The 16,941-nt window shown below is 44.5% G+C and overlaps 1 pseudogene; it reads left to right on the plus strand.

The window, feature by feature from the left end:
* The first annotated feature begins 194 nt into the window (after positions 1-194).
* The window catches only part of LOC115152199 (teashirt homolog 3-like), a 25,137-nt pseudogene continuing 8,390 nt past the window's right edge, over positions 195-16,941 (plus strand).

Consider the following 16,941-nt stretch of genomic DNA (forward strand, 5'->3'; position numbering starts at 1 on the left):
AGAGTTGGGCCCCCAATGATCTCGTTTAGACTTTTACATTCTAATGACTAGTCATTTGTTGTTACCAGTCAATAGATGTAGCCCACACATTGTTGACAGTGAAGAGAATAGGACTGCCTCGTGTCATAATGTCCCTCCCCTCTCGAGGTGTAAAGAGTTAACGGAGCAGTGGGTTTGCCCATTCTCATGTTTTGAGTGACGCGATCATCTATGAGACAAGAGAGGATCCGAGGCGGCCGCGTTTAACGCTGTTGACCACTACAGTCATTGCGCGCGGGGGGACGACAGACATTCGCCTTTTTTCCCCTTTTTTTTCGCGGACTTTTCTGTGCTATTTGACAACAATGCTCTTAGTTTTCCTACGGAGAATACTCACTGTATCGTGTATGAAGGCGTAATCGCGGTGTAGTGGAGCAGCTCGGATTCTACGAGGCCAAAGATAACTCTTCTTTGGGAAACCAAACATGCCGCGGCGGAAACAAGAAGCGCCCAAGCGCGCGGCAGGTACGTAGCCCACTACGACAGGAGTGGTTTTATTTGAAGCCATAGCAGCTCAACGATTTGTTGTTCTCAATCTCAAACCTTTTGGAGTTCCGTTTCCAGTATTTTTTTTCATAGGAATACTAGTGCATCTACTCGATGTATAGTATAGGCTAACTTGATTTGTAATAACACTTTGTAATACGAACCCACTATCCCAGGAGTAGCATACTAGTACTGTAACTGTAGGCCTATCCCTCGAATGTTACCATTTGTTTCCCCTCGTTACAAAGTAGCCATACTATTTGTCACAGTATCACCCACATCCGATGGCTGCAGTCAACTTTCCCCTTCCCATTGTTCCCATGGATAGTTTACTTTCCCGGTAAACGTTAACTTACCTTGGTGGAAGAATTAAAATGTGTGAAAAGTGTTCCGTCTTTAATAGCGAAATGCCCAACGCGGTGCCAATACTCTCTGAGTCTCTAGGGGCTTTGAACATTTGATCCAAGCGGCTAACTTTGGAATTGGGAGGTGGAAGAATAACTTATGCTTTTTTAATTGTATAAAATAAACAATTCTGTCCAGACGAAGAGATTGTGGACTGGAAGAAGGTATAATCGACAGTTGCCATGTCTGATTTGACAGTTGATTGATTAGCTGTCACCCGCTTTGATCTGTTTCTTCCCGATCTGCATCAGGAAATCATTCCCCCATGTTATGCAGCCCCATGACGTCACATTAAAAGCACTTTGAAAGCATTGTGGACCTACTCCCCTGCAATGGTCAAGTGACTCACGAAAAAGCAGAGGGATAAAGTGGTTTCACTGGCTGACACACACACACACACACACACACACACACACACACACACACACACACACACACACACACACACACACAGCCTACAAACACACACATGCACACTAGGGGGGTTGTAAAATGAGAAGTGCACAATGTAATGGAGGGGAGGAATGGTTTTCTCTATTAGACCAGGCAGTCTAGGCCAGTAATCCAGTCTAGGAAGGCTTTGTTTCATGTTTGATTTAATTGTCTCTTCTCTGACAGGCCCATTCATCAATGGCTTTAATGGTCAATCAGAGACAGGCTGAGTGAGTGCTCCCATTCTGTTTAGCCATACGCTGGCCCAGGCTTTTATTTAATCAAAATGCCCCTGCCTAATGTACACACTCGCTCAGAGGGAGAGAGGGAGAACATAAAGAATGTCTGAAAGCTTTCTGATTGAGAAATATTTTTTCTAACTGTTATTTTTTGGTCTTTTCTATCAATTTGTTTTGTCTCTCTGTTGAGGCAGGATCATGGGATGTTGTAATATAGACCCATTCTGTGTTTGTTGTGGAAATGTTAGGGAACTTTTAATGTCATTCTTTGTTCATTTATTCTTTCTTTTCACCTCCTTTTTGTCAGTGGGTCCCTCCAGCTGCAAGTTACAAAGTTGTCAACTGTTCAGTGGCACACAAAGGGTGATGATGAATTGATTGCAGCACAGAACACGGTGATGGAGAGAGCAAAGAAAAGGATGACAGATGATGGGCCTTGATTAGGGACTTAGGGGGAAAAGCAAGCCCACAGCAACCTTGAGACTTGCATGAAAAATCTCCTCTCTCGCTCTCATGTTCTCTATATCTCTCCATCTCTCCCCCACTGTCCTTCCCCCCCCTCCCCCTCAGCATTTTCCTAGAAAAAGCGAAGTTTTGCTTGCTTCATTAGACTTCACCTAATTAGCTGGAAAGGCTGATGGAGTCTTGACAGGCTTAATGATTGGAGATGACAAGTCTCTGTGTGCCCGGCCTCAACCAACGAGGTTTGCCACCACTTTGATGTAATCAAGTTGATATGACACAGTGCCTCCACTCCCGACGCAGCGCTAGCCTTTGGTCGTGCTGTAACTCAATTTTCCGCTGCAGGTGACAAATGGCCGTGTGTACCTGTGTGGGTCAGGTTTGAGTGCTTTTAACAACCAAGGGCAGCCTGACAGGAGAAACGCAAACAGCTGGGGAGGAAACTCCGGATGCATTCACATAGCTTATGATTAGCTTAGGCTGTTGGCCCAGGGGCTATGATGTTTTACATTAAAGCATTCTAGTGAGTGTACTCAGTGTAGTGACTGGGACCTAACAAGATGGCCCCTAGGTTAGCATCCTCACAGTTAGTGGCTCTATTTGGTATGTGTGTGCCTGCGTGGGTACTTGCGTGCATGCATGTTTTGGTGTGATGTGTTTCTATGATTGCAAGTTATTTTTTTTCAGCCAGGTATCGAGTCTCCTACTCAGGCCAGCGTAGTGAAATCCAGCCCCCTGCTCTAATCCGGCCTCCCTGTGCTCCAGTAATCTTTGTGAGCAGTTCCAGCAGTGCGGGGAGTTCTGGTTTAGACTGGGCTCTACGGCTAGAGGTCTCCTGTTTCTGCAGGGTCCGACCTATAGCTGCCAGGTCAGCTGTGGCAGCCATCGTGTGTGTGTGGGTGGGTGGTTTGGATGGCAGGGGTGATGAAAGGAATTGCAACCATAGAGGCTCCAGTGAGGAGTGTCAGTCATAGGCCATCGTTCCTCTGAACTCTTTCATCCCTCTACCTCTCCCCTCCCTCTACCCCCTCCACTCCTCATCCCCCCCCCCCCCCATTGTTACTCACAACTGTTGTCGTCACTGCAGCATCTCTTATACCGAGACAGAAATGTGCTCAGGTACTGTATATTATCATTACAGAGCAGAGCACAGCACACACAGAACAAAAATACTAATTGAAATTGAAACCACATACGCTTACTTACAAACATGCTTATGGCCATATGAATTGCAGAGACCAACAGAGATTGTTGTTGTTTTATATCTGTCGGTGACTGCGTGTGTGTGTTCTGTATTTGTCATTACAGGAACGAGGGGGCATATGGGCTCGTAATTGTTCCACTAATAACAGGTAGGACTAGACCGTGCAGGTGCGAGTCTCAAGGAAGTTTTTTGTAGTTTTGCTAATGAAAGTGACTGTGGTTGGATTCTGTCAGGGTTGAGTCATGCCTGTGATCTATGTGTCTGATAAGTGCATACCTAATGAGGTTGCTGCGCCTGCCTACCATGCCGTTGAGGAGGGGTGGTTGACTGAGTGCTTCCCACAGGTATTGACAGACACCACCCAGTGTAATGATAACAATGCCACCCTAAACTGCCAGTGAAAGGGAGGGAGAGAGGTGGAACGGGCTTTTTTTTTAACCCCACTTGGCAGATGTCAGACCATGGGCCGGGCTCCAAAAGAGAAAAGGCAGTGAACCGAATCACAAAAAGAGTAAGCCATCCTCTTCCAGGGCCGGGACGATACCAGTATCACGATACTCGTTAGTAACGTGGCAAGAAAACAAAACACGAAGCGGACTTAACTTCTTTAGGAAAACGGCCCTAATGTTGGACACAAACATTAGGTTGTCATTCAGAATCACATTTATTTATTTTCCAAGCTATAGCACACGATATTTCACATGCAGCCCGTTTTTAAAGGACCAGTTTGATCTGCTTAATTTTTTTCATTTTTGCCATGGAAAAAAATATTGTGCTACTGGCATCTTCACAGCTCTACCCTCCTCAGATCAGGTTTCAGGGCCCTCATGTATGTGGAGTAGGCCTACGTAGATACTTTATAAAAATAGTCCCGCCATTCGTTGTTGTGATAGATGTAGCTGCGATATGGCAACAATTGGGGCAGTCTTGCTTACGCAAACCCTCAGCTCCCCTCCCAGAGGGCAACGCGTCAGAGCCTAGTGGGATGTGTGGTCTTTTCGGGAAACCGAGCCCGCTCTGGTCTTCAGGGGTCCTGAAACCGAATCCAGGAGGAGAATAGCCCGGCCATGCCAAAGAGCCGATTTCCTTTTCAACAGAGTCATTTATCACTGACCCACCCTTCGTTCCTGACACACTGACGTGTGTCATTTATCATACTGGCTTTAGCAGACACACAGGGAGGGAGGGAGAAAGAGCGAGCAAGAGAATGAAAGAGGAGAGAAGTAGACAGAGGGACTGAGAAAAACAAAGAGAGAGGGGGGAAAGGAATTGAGAAAGAGGCAGAGTATACTTAGAAAAGGAGGAGAAAGAAAGTAACAAAGAGAAAAAGCACGGTTTTAAGAGTTTCTCACAACAGTATGGGACTGTACAAAATGCTGGAGAAAAGGTGGTGGGGAGGAGGATGACAACGGAAAGTGTTTTTAGATGACTGAGAGGATTAAGTTACGTGATGTTTTGATGAGTGACAGAATATTCTTCCATGAGTCTCTGGATGTTTGGTTATTGAATATATGATGTGTTTGTTGAGTGTGTGTGAATATGTATATGTGTGTATCCGAATGTGTGTAATTTACACCTTGTGTTACGATGCGTGTGTGCAATGGAGTTTGTGTGTGTGTGGCTGTGTGAGAGAGCGAGACAGTGTGCGCGACTGATGAGCGGGATGATGGGTATCACTCATGCTAGGCTGGCCTCCAAATGAACCCAAGCTGCTCTGCTATCCTGTGGTCCTAACCAGCACTCCCCAAGAGTAAAAAGCAGATTAATGATGGATACCAGGCTTATAGTGCCATTTATCATGGAGAATATTATTTAGGCTGGCCGTGTAGGGCTGTAACTGGAGAGCAGGACGAGCAGAGTGGAAAGCCTTAGACAGACACTCACTGTGTGATGAATGACCGTGCTCTCTGGCGGAGTGTTACTAGACACCCGGGCCACAGCAGTTGGGCCAAATCATATGGCCCAGCTATAGTGGATGATATGACATTTATCCCTCAACTACACTACCCAGATTGCTTTGCCTGGAGGGTTCGGCCCTCTGAAAACTCGATCCCCGTCTTTTATAAGCTAACAATGTGCTTGCAAATCATTTAATGGGAAAAATGTGCCTTGCTTCCTAGGCGTAAAAAAAAAAAGTGATGGTTAGTTTTAATAGATATTCAGTTTGATTAGTGTAGCGTAAATTGGAAATACAATGGACTAGATGTCTGACCAAAACCCTCCCATTTTACTGTGCCCTGTGGAGGTCAGCAGGCTTCTGCTCCTCCGCGCTTCGGGCAGTTACGCCACAATCATGAATAAAAGAGTACAGTGAGGGGTCAAGGCAAGGCCAGCTCCGCTGCCTCCACTCTCTTCCACAATTAGAAAAAAGGTTGTTTTGTTTCTCTCTCCCGCCCCACACACACAGACACTGGTGTTGTGATTTATGGTGCCCATCCATCTTAGGGCCCTGTCCATCACCTCCTCGTTGCTAGGCGATCATCGCAGCAGCTGTTTGTTGGGAGTGGAGTGGGCCTTGAATGGTTGTCCCTTTGATGTGGTGAGAACATAACATCTGAGAGGGTCTCTATCTCTTTCTCCTCAGATTTGTTTGTGTGTGCGAGATCTTTGTCTTTGTACTGTAGCTGGTTGAATGTCAGATTAACCAATATACACTGTGTACAAAACATTAAGAACACCTAGGGTTATTGCGGTGACCATATTACCGCCACACCGGCAGACATGACCACAGTAAAACTCTATGTGACCGTTGAGTCACGGTAATCTCCTCTTATGCACTCTGGACATGTTAGTCAAAATCAAATACAATTGTATTAGTCACATGAATACAACAGGTGTAGACCTTACAGTGAAATGCCTGCTTATGAGCCTCTAACCAACAATGCAGTTTAAAAAAAAATACAGATAAGAATAAGAGATGAAAAGTAACAAGTAATTAAAGAGTAGCAGTAAAATAACAATAGCGAGACTGTATACAGGGGGTACCGATACAGAGTCAATGTGCGGAGGCACTGGTTAGTTGAGGTAGTATATACATGTAGGTAGAGTTATTAAAGTGACTATGCATAGATGACAACAGAGAGTAGCAGCAGTGTAATGAGGGGTGCACTGCAAATAGTCTGGGTGGCCATTTGATTAGATGTTCAGGAGTCTTATGGCTTGGGGGGTAGAAGCTGTTTAGAAGCCTCTTGGACTTAGACTTGGCGCTCCGGTACCGCTTGCCGTGCGGTAGCAGAGAGAACAGTATGACTAGGGAGGCTAGTCTTTGAGAAGTTTTAGGGCCTTCCTCTGACACCGCCTGGTATAGAGGTCCTGGATGGCAGGAAGCTTGGCCCCGGTGATGTACTGGGCCGTTCGCACTACCCTCTGTAGTGCCTTGCGGTCGGAGGCAGAGCAGTTGCCATACCAGGTAGTGATTCAACCAGTCCGGATGCTCTCGATGGTGCAGCTGTAGAACCTTTTGAGGATCTGAGGACCCATGCCAAATCTTGGAATAGGTTTTGTCGTGCCCTCTTCACGACTGTCTTGGTGTGCTTGGACCATATTAGTTTGTTGGCGATGTGGACACCAAGGAACTTAACTCTCAACCTGCTCCACTGCAGCCCCATCGATGAGAATGGGGGTGTGCTCGGTCCTCTTTTTCCTGTAGTCCACAATCCTCTCCTTTGTCTTGATCATGTTGAGGGAGAGCTTGTTGTCCTGGCACCACATGGCCAGGTCTCTGACCACCTCCCTATAGGCTGTCTCGTCGTTGTCTGTGATCAGGCCTACCACTGTTGTCATCGGCCAATTTAATGATGGTGTTGGAGTCGTGTCTGGCCGTGCAGTCATGAGTGGACAGGGAGTACAGGAGGGGACTAAGCACGCACCCCCGAGGAGCCCCTGTGCTGAGGGTCAGCATGGCATATGTGTTGTTACCTACCCTTACCACCTGGGGGTGACCCGTCAGGAAGTCCAGGATCCAGTTGCAGAGGGAGGTGTTTAGTCCCAGGGTCCTTTGCTTTTGATGAGCTTTGAGGGTACTATGGTGTTGAACGCTGAGCTGTAGTCAATGAATAGCATTTTCACGTAGGTGTTCCTTTTGTCCAGGTGGGAAAGGGCACTGTGGAGTGCAATGGAGATTGCATCATCTGTGGATCTGTTGGGGCGGTATGCAAATTGGAGTGGGTCTAGGGTTTCTGGGATGATGGTGTTGTGAGCCATGTCCAGCCTTTCAAAGCACTTCATGGCTACAGACGTGAGTTCTACGGGTTGGTATTCATTTAGGCAGGTTACCTTAGTGTTCTTGGGCACAGGGACTATGGTGGTCTGCTTAAAAAATGTGCACGTCCTTGTAATCCGTCTGGCCCTGCGGCCTTGCGAATGTTGGCCTGTTTAAAGGTCTTAATCACATTGGCTGCGGACAGCATGATCACACAGTCTTCCGGGCACAGCTGGTGATCTCATGCATGTTTCAGTGTTATTTGCCTCGAAGCGAGCATAGAAGTAGTTTAGCTCATCTGGTAGGCCAGTGTCACAGGGCAGCTCTAGGCTGTGCTTCTCTTTTTAGTCTGTTTGCAAGCCATGGCACATGCGATGAGCGTCAGAGCTGGTGTAGTACGACTCGATGGTTCGTCGGAGGGCATAGCGGGATTTCTTATAAGCTTCCAGGTTAGAGTCCCGCTCCTTGAAAGCGGCAGCTTTAGCTCAGTTCGGATGCGGCCTGTAATCCATGGGTTCCGGTTGGGGTATGTACGTACGGTCACTGTGGGGACGACGTCATCGATGCACTTATTGATGAAGCCAATGACGTAGTTAGGAGTACCCAACTCACTATTGGCCTGGTACTCAGCGCTCTATTGTCCCTCTATTTATTTATTTATTATTTTTATTTCACCTTTATTTAATCAGGTAGGCCAGTTGAGAACAAGTTCTCATTTACAACTGTGACCTGGCCAAGATAAAGCAAAGCAGTGTGACAAAAACAACAACACAGTTACACATAAACAAACGTACAGTCAATAACACAAAGGAAAAAAATAGAATCTATGTACAGTGTGTGCACATGTAGGGAGGTAGGCAATAAATAGGCCTCTAACCATTCTGACATCAATGCAAATACAATTGAAAATCACATCAAACACATCATCAAAACGGTATGTGCTTTTAAAACTCGCCTCACTGTGATTGATCACTTTTGAAGAAAGAAGTTCAACAACAGGTTGAAACTGAGTGGAAAACATGGTCATTGTGCATTTTGTTTCAAAGCCAAACACAATGAAATGGACAGCCTTTCTAAGATGGTGATTCATTCAAAACACCATATGCATATAAGAGCTTATGCATATGCAAAGGCCAAACACACATATATTTATTTTTTTAATAATGATTGTGCCATTTATATCATATTCCTTTCTACAGCGTGCAGAGAGCGGGACTCTTTAGTTACTACAGATTTCACTTGGTTTCACAAATTAAGTGCTGGGTGTAACTGCAGGAACAGGCAGCAAATAACTAGAGTAGGCTACCTGACATGAGTGAAACGAACCACCCGGAAAGTGGCCTCCATTCTCTGTTCCTGCACATGTAACCTTTTATTTAACTAGGCAAGTCAGCTAAGAACAAATTCTTATTTACAATGACGGCCTACCGGGGAACAGTGGGTTCACTGCCTTGTTCAGGGGTCAGAGCGACAGATTTGTCAGCTTGAGGATTCGATCCAGCAACCTTTCGGTTACTGGCCCAACGCTCTAACCTGCCGCCCATGTTATAATAGGCCATTCTAAATCGAAACTAATTTGACATATTAGTAAAGACAAGATTAACTTCAGAAAATATGATGACTTGATGAGAGAACAGGGTGTGCATAGCCAAATAACATACAGTAGGTCAACTTTTTTAAATGTAGATGTTCCAAAGGCTTGTATCTAGATGCTAAACCTGGTGGTTAATTACCGTGAGACCGCCAGTCTTTTGCATGACAATAACCAGCTGACAAAATTTCATGACCGCCACAGCCTTAAGAACACCTTCATAATATTGAGTTGTACCCCTCAATTCATCAGGGCATGGACTCTACAAGGTGTCGAAAGCGTTCCACAGGGATGCTGGCCCATGTTGACTCCAATGCTTCCCACAGTTGTGTCAAGTTGGCTGGATGTCCTTTGGGTGGTGGACCATTCTTGATGCACACAGGAAACTGTTGAGCATGAAAGATCCAGCAGCGTTGCAGTTCTTGACACAAACCAGTGCACCTGGCACCTACTACCATACCCTATTCAAAGGCACTTTAATCTTTTGTCTTGCCCATTCACCCTCTGAATGGCACACATACACTGAGTATACAAAACATTAAGAACACCTGCTCTTTCCATGACATTGACTGACCAGGTGAATCCAGGTGAACGCTATGATCCCTTATTGATGTCACTTGTTAAATCCACTTCAATCAGTGTAGATGAAGGGGAGGAGACGGGTTAAAGAAGGATTTTTAAAGCTTTGCGACAGACTGTGTATGTGTGCCATTCAGAGGGTGAATGGGCTAGACAAAACATTTAAGTGCCTTTTGAACTGGGTATGGTAGTAGGTGCCAGGCGCAGCGGTTTGTGTCAAACTGCAACACTGCTGGGTTTTTCATGCTCAACAATTTCCATGTGTGTCAAGAATGGCACCCAATGGAAATCCACCCAACTTCATACAAGTGTGGGAAGCATTGGAGTCAACATGGGCCAGCATCCCTGTGGAACTCTTTCGACACCTTGTAGAGTCCATACGCCAATTAATTGAGGCTGTGTTGAGGGCAAAAAAATCCTTCTTTAACCTCTTTGGTATCATTGGGATGCTAGCGTCCCACCTCAACAACAACCAGTGAAATTGCAGGGTGCCAAATTCATAATTAAAAATCCTCAAACATACAAGTATTATACACAATTTTAAAGCTAAACTACTTGTTAATCTAACCACAGTGTCCGATTTCAAAAAGGCTTTACGGCAAAAGCACACCTTGCGATTATGTTAGGACAGCGCCTAGCCACAAGAAACCATACAGACATTTTCCAGCCAAGGAGAGGACTCACAAAAGTCAGAAATAGTGATTAAATGAGTCACTAACCTTTTGATCTTCATCTGGTGGCACTCCCAGGACTCCATGTTACACAAATGTTTGTTTTGTTCAATTTTTCCCTCTTCATGTCCAAAAACCTCTGTTTAAATTGGCGCGTTATGTTCAGTAATGCATTGTCTCAAATAACATCCGGTGAAATTGCAGAGCCAAATCAAATTACAGAAATACTCATAATAAACATTGATGAAAGATACAAGTGTTATACATAGGATTAAAGATAAACTTCTTGTTAATCCAGCCACTGTGTCAGATTTCAAAAAGGCTTTACGGCGAAAGCACACCATGCGATTATGTTAGGACAGCGCATAGCCACAAAACACCATACAGACATTTTCCAGCCAAGGAGAGGACTCACAAAAGTCAGAAATAGCAATTAAATGAATCACTTATCTTTGATCTTCATCTGGTGGCACTCCCAGGACTCCATGTTACACAATAAATGTTCGTTTTGTTCGATAATGTCCCTCTTTATGTCCAAAAACCTATTTTGTTGGTGCGTTTAGTTCAGTAATCCAAAGGTACAAAGTGCGCTCTCAACATCCAGACAAAGTCAAAAAAGTACAATAAAAGTTTGTAGAAACATGTCAAACGATGTTTAAAATCAATCCTCAGGTTGTTTTTCTCATAAATCATCAATAATATTTCAACCGGACAAAAGCTTCGTCAATAGAAAAGGAGAAACAAGAAAGGTGAGCTCCCGATCACGCGCTGGAATCATGTCAGGAAATGTCCACTGTCCACTCATTGAAAGTGCTGTATCTCCATCATTTTTCAGAGTAAAAGCCTGAAACAATGCCTAAAGACTGGCCACATGTAGAAGAAGCCATAGAGATCATGAACTGGGTCCTAAGTCTTTGTATGGTGGATAGGCTTTCAATGGAAAAACAGCCTTTCAAAATAATAGTACTTCCTGGATGGATTTTGTTCAGGTTTTCACCTGCCGTTGTTCAGGTTTTCACCTGCAGTTCTGTTATACTCACAGATATTATTTTAACAGTTTTGGATATGCATATCCTAGCTTCTGGGCCTGAGTAGCAGGCAGTTTAATTTGGGCACGCTTTTCATCCAAAATTCCGAATGCTGCCACCTACCCTAGTGAAGTTAACCTGTCCTCCCCTTCATTTACACTGATTTGAAGTGGATTTAACAAGACCTCAATAAGTGACCTCAAGGAATCAGTGTTAATCTAGTCAGTCTGTCATGGAAAGAGCAGATGTTCTTAATGTTTTGTACACAGTGTAGCTCAGGTCCTGAAGGTCTGTATACAGCTGTTGTAGGTCCAGTCATAACACAACAATGCAGCATTCTGGGAGTACAGTACAGTTTGATCTATCTGCCTGCCCAGTCTCTCTCGCTCGCTCTCTCAACATGGTACAGCATTGAGCCTCACCTGGAGTGAGAGGAATTTCTGTTTTTCCCATCTCCTTGAGCACACATCCTGCACTACAATCAGCGGACACAGTGTATTCAATCTTTCATTAGGGGGTAGAAAATAGGAACAGAATAGGAGGAACAGTGATGTACAGTAATAGACTGTTGTGAGCGTCTCTTTCTGAGCGATCAAACACAGCCACATATTAGTAAATATTTCTCTTAAGGTTATGACTTATGACACTATTTTCTACCATTTTGAGTGTTGGACTATGTTGTCTTACCTCCACCGACAGTTGAGAAAAACTCTATCTGTTACTGGCCACCTCGATTCGGTCTTATGTAGCAAAATGTTTAATTGTTTTTTTTTTATACATTGGATGAAAGTAGTGAGCTAGAAAATTGTATATCATACACGGCAGTTGAGGAACAATGGGAAAGTAATTCTCCTTTGAAAGTTGATAAACTTGTAACCCCACTTTTGAGAAAATGGCCCTTGAATGTTTCAGCATCGTTTACACCCTCTTAAGCATTAGCCCCACCCATCTCTTTAAGGATTCACATGTGAGGCCATGTACTAAACAGAGTGAGTAGTTTAGTAAACAAAGATTTGAAGACTATAAAAGTGGTAAAAGTAGTAGCTTACAATAAGAAAAAACTCCAGGTAAAAATACAGTATCTAGTCCTTGCCCTATACCCTAATCTGATTTTGGTGCATTGTCAATGTTGTTCACATTACTGTCTCAGGTAACACACACTATATCAAATAAAATCTATGTGGATGGGTCACTATTGTCTAGACATGTACACATGTTAATGAAATACAATAGATGGCTGTAATCACCCCCAGACACACCTGGCTATCTTGATGGGTCATGTGATCATCTGGCAAAGTGGAGTATTTTGTTTAGACATGGAGCTAGCTAGCTAAACAATGAACCGGCATAATCCCAACTCATATTACTACCAATGCAAACATTGTCATAGCTGTAGTATGAATCTGCAGATAGCTAAAGCTAATAACTAGGTTTAATGTTAGCTAGCTAACATTAGGCTACAACTAGCAATGCAAATATTTTCTGATTCTAATAACATTACGACACAGATCATACACGTAACGTTAGCTAGCAAGCTAACGTTCACTAGCTAGCTAATAGTACGCTGTAACTTGCAATGAAAATGACTTTCTGATTTACAATATCTGAAAATGTAGCTAGACTCTTACCTGTATAAATGGATGAACACTTCACAGCAGACTGGAACCATTTTAACTCGTTTTTGTTTGTAGCTACATCTTGTTTGTTTGGCCAGTGTTGTCAAGTCACTCCAGTTCACACTGACTGTAGTGTGTGCAGAAATGATCCCATCACCTTTTCCAACTGATCTGTCGATAGCACCTGCTAAATTCAGGGCATTAATGTTGGAGGATTGTAGCAAAACATTTACATTTACGTCATTTAGCAGACGCTCTTATCCAGAGCGACTTACAAATTGATGCATTCACCTTAAAAACATTTGTAGTTCTCGATGGCTAACGTTATATCTTTCAAAAACGGCACGGTAGAAAGGGCTATCAACACATACTGAGCAGCTCACATTATAGATAGAAGTATGCTACATGGCAGACCAATCCAAACTCATCTCCCAGCATGTCCAGTCCATCCATTATCTCAGCCAATCATGGCTAGTGGGAAGGTTCCTGACTTTTTCTGTGGTTAAACCAACTAGGCTCGTAATTTAACAATTTTATTTGTATTTACAGATTGGAATACACGTTTGTTATTAAGGCACATGAAAGTTCACATGTTCCAGATGGCATTTCTGCCCCCCAAAAAAACACATTTTGATTTAAAACAAAATATATATTTATGTTCAAATGCCTCTCCTGTGAAGTAGTGACGTGCGACATACGCCTAGTTTCCTGAAACGAGTCACATTTTTTTCTGACAGTGAGTATAATTTCACCTCATGCTACTCCCTCCTTCCTAGCAACAGAGGACACGAGGGGAATACCACCACAAGACCAAGGAGTGGTTAGCTTAGCATGACAAATGTTAAGGAATGAAGACATTTCATTTTACTTTCCCCACTGATCTTTGGACATTTTGATAGAACCAAACAAGACTGTTTTTGTGTGGAATTACTCTAATCTATTTTAAAGCCTTGAGTCAGTCGACTGCTGGGAAACTGGAACTGGTGGAAGTCGGCGGTTTGCGGTTGTGTGATTTTTAGGCTGTGGTGACTTACTTCCTGGAGGTTCTAAGTGTTATTTAAGGCTCCTTCCTGTTAGTAAGGGCCCCCTGCCGAGGCGCTGTGTTGCTTTAAGGGCGAGAGGGCCCAGTTAAAGAACAAATGTCCGGAATGAGAAACGCCACAGCTGTGTAGTGAGGCCCTGCTTAACTCTCTACACTCTCAGTACCCTTACTGTGATCTATGATCATAACCCTACTGTAGAATGTTGTTCCCTACCACCTCATGATCCTCTAAGGAGGATCTTTGAAGCATATCTTAACGTTTTTCAGACTTACCTCTATTTTTATAGTTATCCGAAAAGCAGTCTATTGGGTGGGATAGAGGCAGGCTCATCATGTTCAATGAATGAATCCACTCTCTTCTCCCTTATTCCTCCTCCGTTTTTAACTCTAGCTGGCTGTTTTAGCTGGCCAACCCCTGGCTTCCTAGCTGTGGAACTGTTATTGTTGCGTGGTACAGTAGCAGAACGAGAGAGCTTACTGATGGCATCCCTTTCCTATGAATAGCCATTAGCCACATTTGCTTCGGTGCCAGCTATGCTAGCCTAAGTCTGTAGCTTTAGGCTAGTCGATGGTTGGACCACCGACGAATATAACGCTCTCCTTCTTTTACTCCTTTTCCCTTCTCCTTCCTCTCCCTCTTTTCAGCTGTTCTGTGGTCAGCTCCTGTAGCTAGCTGTAAGCTGCTATGTCATTCAGTGGTTGAAGTGCAGACTCGGGTAGTAGTGTCTTGATTACACATCCTGTTTACCCCAGTGTTGTGTGTGATTTGGCTCCCAGCTCTACTGGCTGTTTCCCCATCTGTGTGGAGGCTGAGTGAGGTGATCACTGTGGGCAGTGCAGGAAGCTGAGGGTGAACAGATCCACCCTTACTGTTCTTAAAAGCTGGTTACTTCAGGATGCATGTTTTTGTTTTCTTTCATATTTTTTTTCAGTTGAAGCCTTCACATTTTCTTGTGTCTTGCTTCCATCACTCACCAGCCTTTCCAGGACAGGGTGTGGCTCCTGGCTTTGACTAAATTATTACTGATCATGTACTAGGGTGTACCATCTATCATCAGAAGAGAGGGCCTGGTTTTGCGTCTTACTTTTGGTGTTTAGTCACAGTGCCTGTTTATCCCATGTTTCTTCCCTCTTAGAAAAAAAAGGTGCTAGCTAGAACCATAAAGGGTTCTTTAGAACCTTACACCTCCACAAATAACCCTTTGATAATCATTGAGAGTGTAGCTAGCGATCTGTTAATTCTCCATAGGTGTATTCTTAATAATCCTCATTTTTCTCAGAATGAACCTAACACACCCATCACATTTTATTAGAGTGATAAATCACCTCTGTTGTCAGTCAAGCTTGGGAGAATAATTGGATGGTGGTTGTCACCCATGGTGATGGATGATCAGTCATTGGGGATCAAATTAACAGATAGTGCTCAGATGTAATGGCTGTTTAGCATTTTAAATTGCCTGGGAGCGTTGACTGCTGGTCGCCAGTTTTTATTGCGATGTCCTTTCAGCCCACATCTTAGCCTTGCTTTCATTGGCTGTCTAGACTTTAGACTAAGATGTTGGAATTCTGTTCATTTAAAAAATATATATATATTTGCATTAGGAAAGGATTGCCAAAAATGACCACTTTCACCAAAAGTAGTCATATACAACTAGAACAAAGGTTCAAAGGAATATGTGAAGCATGTTCATGATAGGTCATTGGTCAAGACTATAAGAGTGAACTAAGGACTTCTTGTTCAACCTGCCTGCTAATGCCAGAGTCATAACCTCAGTGATTGAACCTGACATCTGTGACCAGCTGCTCTGGATACAAACACATTAACGTAGCTACCTCATCCTGACTGTATTTCCTCCTTCAAATTAGACACTCACACGAACACCATCCGGAGATCGGAGGAGAGAAAAAAACTTAAGACTGAGATATCTCCCCTGCTGGTTTGTCCGCCGAGCGGTGAGCGATTTACCTCCTCAGACCCCCCCCCCCCCCCCTCCCCCCACTTCACATTATCATAATTGTATCCAGGACATGAGGCCAGGGAAGTGATCATGTCATTTTATTTACACCCTGCTTGGCCCTCTTTACGAGCGGTGTGCCAGGCCCTGCCAAGAGCACGGGGCCTGGTGACATCTTTTGATCAGGGCTGTCGCAGAAGATCAGCGGAGACTGGCAGGTAATGGATACCCAGTGACAAACTAAATCTACGGGCAGGATGGGAGACTAGACCGCACCTGCCAGGTCCCTATTAGACTGGCCCTTTCAGTAGGGCTGCCTGCTGACACCCACCGCCCCCAGGACCAACATCAGACCAGCGCCCACCGCCCAGCCGGCCCTGAGATTGGCTGTTAGCACAGGATATGGGAGTTATTCCAGCAATGCCGTTTTTGTTTAGACTGGATGTGTTTGTGTGTGTAAAGGGATTAGGGATTTGAAGTGTGTGTGTGTGTGTGCATAGCCAGAGTGCTCGCCTGTCACAAGATGTTCAGAACATCTTTGCTCATATTATTATTTTTTTTTTTGGGGGGGGGGGGAGTTGAGTCCATAATGAAGTGGACAGAAATGGAAGGGGCAAAGGGAGGAGGCTGGTGACGTGTCCTTCGCCAAGACATTTGTCCCACTTAGCTGTGACAGTGTGTGGGGACCCGGGTGGGGGAGGGTCTGTCACTACAGGAGACCGTCACTCTCTGAGGATGGGAGGGGGGGGGGGGCTGAGGGAGGGTCGGTGTCCCCTGTGAACGGTCAGGGCCAGGCACCCAGCAAACGTACACACCTGTCTAAGGTGAGCCGAGGGCGCACACATGCAAAGTGACAGGTCGCTTATGTTTTGCCATCGTCTCTTACTCAACCTCGCACTCTTCTTATGTCTGTTTCTCTCTGAGGAAATGTCTCTGATGTATGTGCGTTTGCCTAACACCAAGCACCTGTTAGCCTGCTCCAAAAAGCATT

Source organism: Salmo trutta, chromosome 17 (assembly GCF_901001165.1).
Source record: "Salmo trutta chromosome 17, fSalTru1.1, whole genome shotgun sequence".
Lineage (NCBI taxonomy): Eukaryota > Metazoa > Chordata > Actinopteri > Salmoniformes > Salmonidae > Salmo > Salmo trutta.